The sequence below is a fragment of the Temnothorax curvispinosus genome, unplaced genomic scaffold, assembly GCF_003070985.1.
Source record: "Temnothorax curvispinosus isolate PA1 unplaced genomic scaffold, ASM307098v1 QBEX01008936.1, whole genome shotgun sequence".
Classification (NCBI taxonomy): domain Eukaryota; kingdom Metazoa; phylum Arthropoda; class Insecta; order Hymenoptera; family Formicidae; genus Temnothorax; species Temnothorax curvispinosus.
This window is the reverse complement of record NW_020218716.1, coordinates 29,346-39,154: the sequence shown is the minus strand read 5'-3', so window position 1 is coordinate 39,154 and position 9,809 is coordinate 29,346. Positions and strand designations below refer to the sequence as shown.

Below are 9,809 nucleotides of genomic sequence, written 5' to 3'. Positions count from 1 at the left end.
CCTATTACTTCCGAATTAGCCGATTTATCGGCGAATTTGAAATAATCTCTATTACTTCGAGTTAGCTGACTCGTCGGTGAACTCGAGGTATCTATTACTTCGAATTAGCTGACTCGTCGGTTGACTCGAGGTATTCTTTTAATTTCTTTAATCTTCAAAACCCGAGATGATTTCCCCGCAGTCGGCGGATTTTAATATTTAACAATCCGCTAACTTTCCTGATAGCACAGTGTCAGTTGGTGCCGTCATGATGCCGTCGTGGTGCTGTTAATATACACGAATTTCGTGCATATTACCAACTGACACTATGCTATCAGGGTTGTAGTGGATTCGGCCGGTCCTACCCGCAAGAAGTCGCGAAACGCCGCGAAACACGAAAGACGTCGTCAAAACAAGCGGGCGCGAAGGGAGGTCGAAAACCAAGGATCGGAATTCCCCTAGGAACAAGATAAAGCCGGTCCTCCGCGACTCGCCACTTCGCCCCCTCCACCAGCTCTTCCGGAGAAACCGTCGTCGCCGCCTCCTCCTAATCCGCCTTCTCGCCCTGTTTGTCGCGTGGCCCCTTTCCGCGTGCTCCCCGATACCCCCGATCCTACCCGCCTGCTCGAACCTTCATATTCCGCGGTTCGCCCCGGGAAACTTCCCAATTCCCCCTCCTCCGCGGCTTCCAGAGGACCATCCCCGACTCCGTCAACCGCCTTGACCGTTGTAAATCTCGAGGAAGTAGACAAACCCGAGGTGATAACCTTGGAATAATAATTATAAAATACATTTTATTTATTTTAATTCTTATATGTTTCGCCTCGATAGAAAATTTCATTAAATGTACCTACGCAAATCGTCCAGAATCCGCACAATGTACAACAACCGTTTACACAAACTCTCTTTTGTTTTATTATATACATATACACGTTTTACACTAACGCCTAGTTTATAATTATTTTATTTTTTTTATACTAAATAACCCTTTTTGTGTCAAATAAATATAAGTATTTATGTTAAAGACATCTCCATTCTTTCTTTAATTTAAGACCTCACCCTCAGTACCATCCTCTTCTCAAAATCGCACGAGGTCCGATCCTGAGTTAAAGGAATTGAATTCCCTGACTCAAAAGAGGACCGACGATTGCACCGCTCACGGAAGCCATCCTACCGTCCCTACGGACGTTGACCCTTCCTGAGCCATTGAAAGTGCGTTCGGCTCGCGCCACGCGCCTCAGAGCGTGTACCTGCGAGCGATATTCTTAAGCGTCTAGTTGTGTCCTTCCTTACCCCGATCCCTCTGATTAGTCTTTCCTTTGCTTTTTAGATTTTCTTATCCTAATCCCGAGGTTGGACGTGTTTGTTTTCTCTATCCCGGTAGACGGGGCTACCGTCACCGTCTTAAAGGATCGACAAGTCGATCCAAAAACGAAAACATGCGATGGTACATTATCGCTAGGACCCGACGAGGTCGGACCGATAGGAAGAGCCGAGAACTCTCCATTCTCGAGACCTTATCGTGAAGAGCTGTGATCTCCTGCTTTAGTTTCGCGATTTCGATGTTCTTCAAGGATTCCTGCCTACAGATTTCCTCCTCGCGTTTAAAGGCGCGGCGTTGTGCAATAAGGTTCGCCTTTTGCAGTTTTAGTGAGGAAATATCCCCAGACAAATCTAGTCGATCAGAAAGAATTGCAATAATCTCGGCAACGTTATTCAGTTCGTTCCTGAGAAATGCGCTCAATTTTCTGTAACCTCTTGTTTTTTACCCGAATCCTGTGCATCTTGTCCACACATTCAGACGCAAACTTGGACAACTTTTCCGTGTCGAGTTCACGCAATGTATTTGCAGCTACTACTTTAATATGAGTTTCAACATCTAATGGGAATTCCGCCGTGGGAACTATACCTCCGCCACCGACCCTGATCGTTTTCGATTTCTTGTTGGGGAGCTTGGCCAGAGGCGAGATATCCTCTGAATGTGGAGACGTCTCCGCTTTCCTTTTCTCCCTTTTATACAAGGTCGTTGAGAAGGTTTCTTCTTCAGATTCCCCTTCCGAATCCGGAATCACAATAGTCTCCTCAATAAGCGTACGATCCGTTTCCTCAAAATAATCCCCGTCAAGAATGGACCTTGTCAATCCAGCAAACTCCATCTTTAACAGATCAGTAACTTCCGCGGTAGTCGTTTCCATATCGGCGCCCGTGGGCAACGCCGATATTGGCTCTTCGCTGAGTTGCGACAGGACGGAGTCAGGGACAATAGGCCGGCCCTGCCGATCGTCCACGGTAATTGGTTCACCACCAGCGCCCGTAGGCAACGTCGATGGTGGCTCTTCGTATGATGACGACACGTCACTCCCAGGGACGAGAGGGGTAACGCGCCGATCACTGAGGTTTCGAACCCCCTGTGATGGTAAAGACTCTTCTTCTCGGTCTGACATATTCATAATAATAATAATTGGTTTTTTATTGGGGTGACCTTTCCCTAGGACGTAGCCCACGCGAGACACATTTCGCCCAAAATGTATTCGCGAATTAATCGAAGGAAGAAAAAGTTGATATCCCGCGCCGACGGGAAAAAGCATCTTCTGTGGACAAAATTCGACCGACGATCGAATTCTTAACGGATTTAAAAAATTTTTTTTAATTTGTTGGTAATTGAACAGGCTGTAAGTATGTTGTGCGTAAATTTTAATTACGGTTCAAATTAAAGATGGCGGAACCAATAAAGTGGACATAAAATATCAAAACTGCGCGATTGCAATTGAATTCGTAACAAAACGTGTAAGTATCTACGTAATAATGTTATTATGTGTTTGTATAGTCGATTACAAATCTGTAGGTTGAATTTAAAAAAAAATGGCGAATCCAAAATGGCGGAAAACTACAAATAACACCAGAATTTGTACCATTTATATTTGCAATATATTAAATAATTATTAATTAGATACAATCATGTGTGCGATAGTATAAATTTAGAGTCATATCATTTCTATATACACTTTTGTTTTTGTTGATTATTTAGCAGGATCGTGTAGTTTCGGGAACCTTGCGAATAAGATTGAGCAAGTAAAAGATATACTGGAATATATTTCAAACAGTACAAAAACGTAAACTCGAACTTAGACTTTTGTCGAACTGAACATGAGTAACTGCTTGTACAACGACGTGCTGCTTACTGCGGCGTGCGCGACTGACAAGAGAGGCGAGCCGGGGGAGAAAAAACAAAACGTTAACGCATGCACGGTCGCTGTTGCCTCTATAATAATAACGGCGTGAAGCGTGCCAAGCTTAAAGGTCATTTCACGGTGACAATCCAACAACTTTATTGTTACTTAGAGATCATTTTTCATTTAATAGGAACGCGCGCGCGCTAAGTATGTAAATGTATATATTTATTGTTCTTCGCAGATATTGAGATATTCGTATCATATATTCATCCCTCTAATTATCAACAAGACCATTATTTTTTAAGAAGGTAAAACAAGTCAATTTTTTTAATCAACAAAGACATTTAATATAACTGTTATAACGAATATACAATAAACTTAATAAAACTTGCAATTCCAAACACATGGCTGTGCGCGCACACATGTATATGCAATTATATTTTTAGAATCTAACTTTTCAAATCTGAGTTTCTAATAAACTTTTAAAATCCAACTTTCTTATTAATCTAGATTAGATTACTTCTTCGGTAATTCAACTTTCGACTTGAATATTCGACCATTGCGCTGATTGCGTGCGAGACAGTAAACGAGTGAACATTGTTGATAAGACAAACTCAACAGTTGTGTCTGCTGAACGCTATTACAGGCTGAGCCAGTTCTGGAGCTGAAGTTTGCTTCCTACACATAATAAAATATAATTTTTTATGTCGTATAATTAATAAGAAATAATTGATCGCACAATTTTATTCTATATGCACCTTGGGATAAAGATATAGAAGATTACAATACGTTAAATCGGGCAAAACAACTTCGCTTGGAAACTCGAGACTATCTCCTTAATCGGTCGATTCTTTTCATCCGGATATGGAACTAATCTTCTAAGGTCGGGATCAAGACACCTCGGTAGTTCTTCGGGTCTGGGACTGAGATCCAATTTCAATATCTCTGGTAAGGATTTTAATCGTTTCAAGTTGGAACCAGGTCTTCGTAGTTCAACCAAAAGCTTATAAAGATCTTCATCGCAAAGTCGTTCGCTTTCCTGCTTGAAGAAGCTCGAGACTGTTAAAGTAATGGGCCTATAAGAATATCAAGATGTTAGTTAAGCCTTTCTATCAGTGCTATCCGTATCACCACCGCCTTCGATTACACCAGACAGATGAATTGCAGTCCACGCGAGAGGCATTCTATAACGACCCAGGCGTTCGCACGCAGCAGCGGCGGCAGCTCTGACCTATACGGAAATAAATAAGACAATAATATGAAAAATTGCCATTTTGAATGCACCAGTATTATTTTAACATTTTATTACCTTATCTTTATTTTTATCTTTACGTAAATATGGTTCGGCACACTCCGATATATCGCCCTGCAATACTTTCTCGAGCCGTACGACAAGAAACAAATCGGGAGTGGGTTTATTGATGCTCAAAACGCAACTTCTAGCTAAAGTACTTGCTATAAGCGATGTGTCCTCCAAGCATTCTTTTCAATCCCTCTGAATTCATATCGACGTAGAAATTTTCAGACACCTGAAATATAACAATTTGTAATTAGCATTATGCATCCTTGAAGTTGTAATTTCAATGATAAAAAATATCATACCTTTTTCTTTTCTCTGGCATCGTATAATGCGAGACTCGTGAATATTGACTCCACTTCTAGTTCTAACTTTAATTGCAGACATTTTACGAGAATTTTATGAGCAAAAGGTTCTGTAGGTTAGGTTGCTGATTTCTTGCCAGTCTTGTCACTCGTCGTCAGGAGAAGTATGTGCACTATATTGCACTATAGTGCAGAAATTAAAACGAAATATTGACCTTTAATTAATTTTTATTAGAATACAGTTGTTTTCTAAATAATAAAAATTATATCGACACTTTATCCAAATGATTCTGGAGCGATTGGATTAAAAAATAATATTTTTTAGATACTTTCTGCTAATTATACGCTTAATTGATTTTAATTAATTGTGATTATTTTATGGTTTTCCAAACTCTGAAAAGTTTTTTCCAAATATCTCCAAATGATTTCCAAACGATTGGGTAAAATAATTTTCAATAATTTTTAATTCGTTTGCCAACTATACGTCGGTCACATACGCATGCTCAGTGGCCGCACGCGCATGCTCAATGGCCGCACGCGCATGCAAAACTGCGCCAATTTGAAATATGTATTTTATAAAACAAATAAAGCGCGACAATGTCGTTACTGTCAGATGCCACGAAATTGCACGCCACCTCGCCACGCAATGTTAGGGCTGATAGAATTCGGACATTTGACATATAGTCAGGATAAGTTAATAGATTTTTTGATTCAGCATGGTGTCCTAACAGCTACAATTAAATGTAGTGAATGTGGTAGTGATATTAATATTGATAAAGAAACATTAATGTACCGATGTAGAAAACGGTACTACGTAAAAAATGAGCACAAGAAGCGTGTTTCGAAGTAGTGCAATTTTAAGAAAAGTGGCAAAGCTGGTACTTGGTTCGGGAAAAGTCATCTTAACGTGGCAACAATATGCAAAATTGTTGCCTGTTTTTTAATGTTGAGACATCCAAGTCAAGATGACACACAAGATGAAACTGGCGTTTCGTCGCCGACCACGATTGTTGACTGTTTCAATTTTTGCCGAGAGGTAATTATATTTTATTATATTTTCATAAATACACACACACACACACACACACACACACACATGTAAAATGTATGAAACAAAATATTAATAATATAATATTATTTCTTCCTGCAGGCCTGTGTGTTCTGAGCTGAAGAACATAGTGAGAAACTTGGTGACCCAGGATGCACAGTAGAAATCGATGAAGCAAAAATTGGAAAAAGAAAATACAATCGTGGTCGGCTCATAACAGGTCACTGGATTTTCGGAGGATATGAGCAAGGCACAAAAAAGATTTTTATCGTGCCAGTACAGGATTGAACTGAAAAGACACTTCTGGCGTGTATTAAGGAGTGGATATTGCCAGGCACTACCATCGTGTCAGATTGTTGGAAGTCCTATAATTGTTTGAACAATGAAGGTTTCCAACATCTGACAGTAAACCACTCCTACAACTTCGTCGATCCTGAAACTGGTGAGAACTTTTTGCCATAGTTAACTATATTATTATTAAAGAAAATTAATATTTTTAATATTAATATTTTTAACTCCATTTACAACAGGCTACAGTTTACAATAGAAATTAGTAATAACAACACCCTTAATTTTCTCGACACCACGATAATAGCTGCCAATGAAAGACTGATATTTGACTGGTATCACAAACCGACCTTTTCTGGACGATATCTCAGCTTCTTTTCCAGCCATCCAAACAGCCAAAAGAGGAAAGTAGCTATGGGTTTAATTGACAGGGCTTTCAGGCTATCCCATCCTAGTTTCCACCAAAAAAATCTGTCTCTGGCCATCACTCTCTTACTCGAGAATGGCTATCCATTGGACTTCGTTTTCGCGATAATTGTGAAAAAGCTCAGTTCTCTTTTAAAAAAATCTATCTTGGGGCCTCTGAACGATGAAGAGCCAAGCAGTAGGTCTTATCTGTTTGTTCCGTACGTAAAAAATATATCAGAAAATTCACTCATCTCGCCAGTACTATGGATAAAAAACTGAGTTTTTACGGCTTTAATCGATTAAACGGCCGTATTAAAGTACACAAGGACACTGTCGATAACGTTTCTCAAAGCAACGTGGTGTATCGCATCAACTGCGCTGACTGTGATGCTTCGTACACGGGACAGACGGGTAGACTATTGGGAACCCGTATCAGGGAACACAAGCGAGTAAATCCGGGGGGACATTCTGTAGTGCAGATGCATTGTATGGATAATAACCATAAGTTTGATTTTGGAAGTGCCGTAATCCTTGACAAAGAACCGTTTCACATTAAACGCTTGGTTTCTGAAATGTTGCACATCGGTCTGCAGAACAACGGGGTCAATTTACAGACACCGATTTTCTAGGCAAATCATACCTCCCGCTAATAAATAAAATAAAGCGTCGCTCTAATGTTTAGGTAAATCCGCCGAATTCTCTTGTTGCGACCGTGTACTCGGCGATGTATATTTGTTTATAATTTGTTATACGTTCGCGTGCTCTTGAGATCACAGCGTGCGCTTTGACCTCACATTCGAGGCTCAGATGCCGACGAACACACATCGTTCTCCACACAGCGAATATGTCAAAGACGTCTAAATGCGGTTCGTGTAGCACGCAGTAAGTTACGCATATTTTCCATTTTTTGTAATGGCCCTAATGGTTACTGCATTCGGTAGTTCTGCCGGGCCACAGTTTGCTGCTTTCGTCTCTCTCTCTTTGATTCCCGCTGTCAATGCTACGTGGGTGCTTACCGGACATACGCGCCGTAACATACACTTGAAGAGAGATCTGAACGCGCACCTGGCGTCCTCAAAATGCGAATCATAACATCTGCGCTTGCGTTTCGCATTAACCGATTGCGATACCATTGTACGCGTGCATATCCGATATTGTAATCAGCCCATTGCGATACCGCGTCGTTGCGTTCACATTAACTTTTATATGAGTCACTGAAGAGGGCCCGATTTAGGGCCGAAACGTTTGATTGATCTTAATGTTTTAATGTTTTGACTGCAAATATAATTTTTCTGCATATTCGATCCTGCGTCGGCTCTCATAGCCAATTATTTCTTAACTTGTTTTACTCAGAGCCTACCATATACGTTTGTTTAAAGAAAATAACTTTATCCGCCAGTGATTAAAATATCAATGTTAGTTTATTGCTCGACTAACTGGAAATAAGAGTACAAAGACTGCACAACGTTTCGGCCCACGGTTAAGGCCCTTTTCAAGTGCGATCTAAAAATTTATAAACAACAATATGCAATACAAAATATAAAATATAATAAGCGGACTGAAATTAATGATCGTTGTGTTCGAGAGCAATACCTATTAGTCTAACCGACTCGTTATAAGAAATCAACGGACATGCCTGTGATCACGAGAATGTTCCAGCATAATCATATATAGCAGTTGTGAACAATTATTCATAAAGCAACAATATGTGAAAGGAGTGTGCAAAATTCAAGCGAGACTCACGTGTCCAATGTGTAAAATTTCAATTTGCGTGTTAAAGATCTCCGTTGCGACATGTTGTGCGTATGTAAGGAGACTGTGGACAGACAAAGAAGGAGCAGAGGCATCAGGGAGGGGGGGATTATAAACATTAAACAGACGTAATGACACCGTCATATACTAAGTTTAAATTCTCTGTGTCTTTCTTAAGGTTAATAGTGTTATTATTGTGCTTTTTTATGAAGAACATTTCGGCAATTTCTCGCATTTTTATGTTGCATTCTTTATGTAGAATTTTAGGATCTGACCACTTGAAATTGTGGTCATTATGTATACGATGCTTACTCACGACTGAGAGATTACTGTCATGTTTCTTAATATCGTTGCAGTGTTCCTTAATTCTAGTTTCCAAGTGTCTCTTTGTCTGTCCTATGTAAGAAGCCTCGCAATTCTCACAATCTATCTGATACACCACGTTCGTCTCTTTGCTCGTCGTAAGTCTATCCTTACCCCTCTTGATGACAGCACTAAGTTTTTTAGGTATTTTATACAGGACCTCGAAACCAACCTTTTCCAGGGTACGTCTTATGCCCTCGCTTAATCCTTTAATAAAGGGGATCGCTATACAATTACGTGCGTCAAATGAATTGTTTCGACCACTATAGCTATTATTAGTGTCTGTTCTATTTTTTAATTGTCGTAACCTGTTTTTAATGTGTTTATTAACCAACTTAATCAGAAAGCAATTATTTGTAAGGATATCTTTTACAATATTAATGTTCGTGTGGTGGAAGCGGTCATCCAACAGCAAAATTGCGTGGTCCACCAAGTTAATTATCGTATTGATTTTGTATTTACGCGGATGGTTAGAGAAATAATTGATGTATCTCCCCGAGAAAGTTGGTTTTCTATACCAATTCGTAATTAACTTATCCCCATCTCTTATAACTAAAGTGTCCAAAAATGGTATTGAGCTGTTAGCTTCCGTTTCGAAGGTGAACTGTAACCGTGTCTCTTGATTATATGCCATGTTACGATTTTTGGGAAACAAATTTGAATTTGAATTTTGGGAAACGAAAATTCGACCAATAGGCGTACGGCGTTGGCGAGACGGCTCCTTTTGGCACGGTAGTAAGTTCGATTTTGCGACACGAAAAAGCGATACAAATTTAATTGCGACACGAAAAGTTATGGCAAAGCCCTTCCCTTCAGAAGTTTCACTTCTAACGCGCGTGGCAACCACGCGTTCATTTTTTTTATTTTTGTTGATTTCTAATATTTCATGAACGATCAAACTTAAAATCTGTGTCGGGTGAAGTCGTTACCAAGCCATATCATGGAGGCTTCAGAAAAAAATCAAAGTCAAAAAAGCAGCAATGGTCGGATTCCGGCGAGGACTTGAATAATATGTGCAGCGTGTGCTCAGAGATGACAGAATAGAGCTGACGAAAAACACATTTCGTGCGAGCGTAGAGCACATAAGTGTGTGCGCTTTCCTTGTATTTATTTTCCGCTATCGTGTTTTTAATTAATGTTTTCATTTTTTGTTGGGAGAAGACTTTGAACGAGCAATAAGTTCCCGCCCTTCTAGA

The 9,809-nt window shown here is 40.0% G+C and overlaps 1 long non-coding RNA gene across 1 annotated transcript; it reads right to left on the bottom strand.

Moving 5' to 3' along the window:
* Positions 1-3,111: 3,111 nt before the first annotated feature.
* LOC112458453 lies at positions 3,112-4,969 on the bottom strand. Its single transcript, XR_003041211.1, has 4 exons — positions 4,755-4,969; positions 4,462-4,681; positions 3,911-4,383; positions 3,112-3,830 (listed from the first exon to the last, which is right to left on the bottom strand). It is a non-coding gene; the product is annotated as an uncharacterized LOC112458453 (long non-coding RNA).
* Between the last annotated feature and the right edge of the window lie 4,840 nt (positions 4,970-9,809).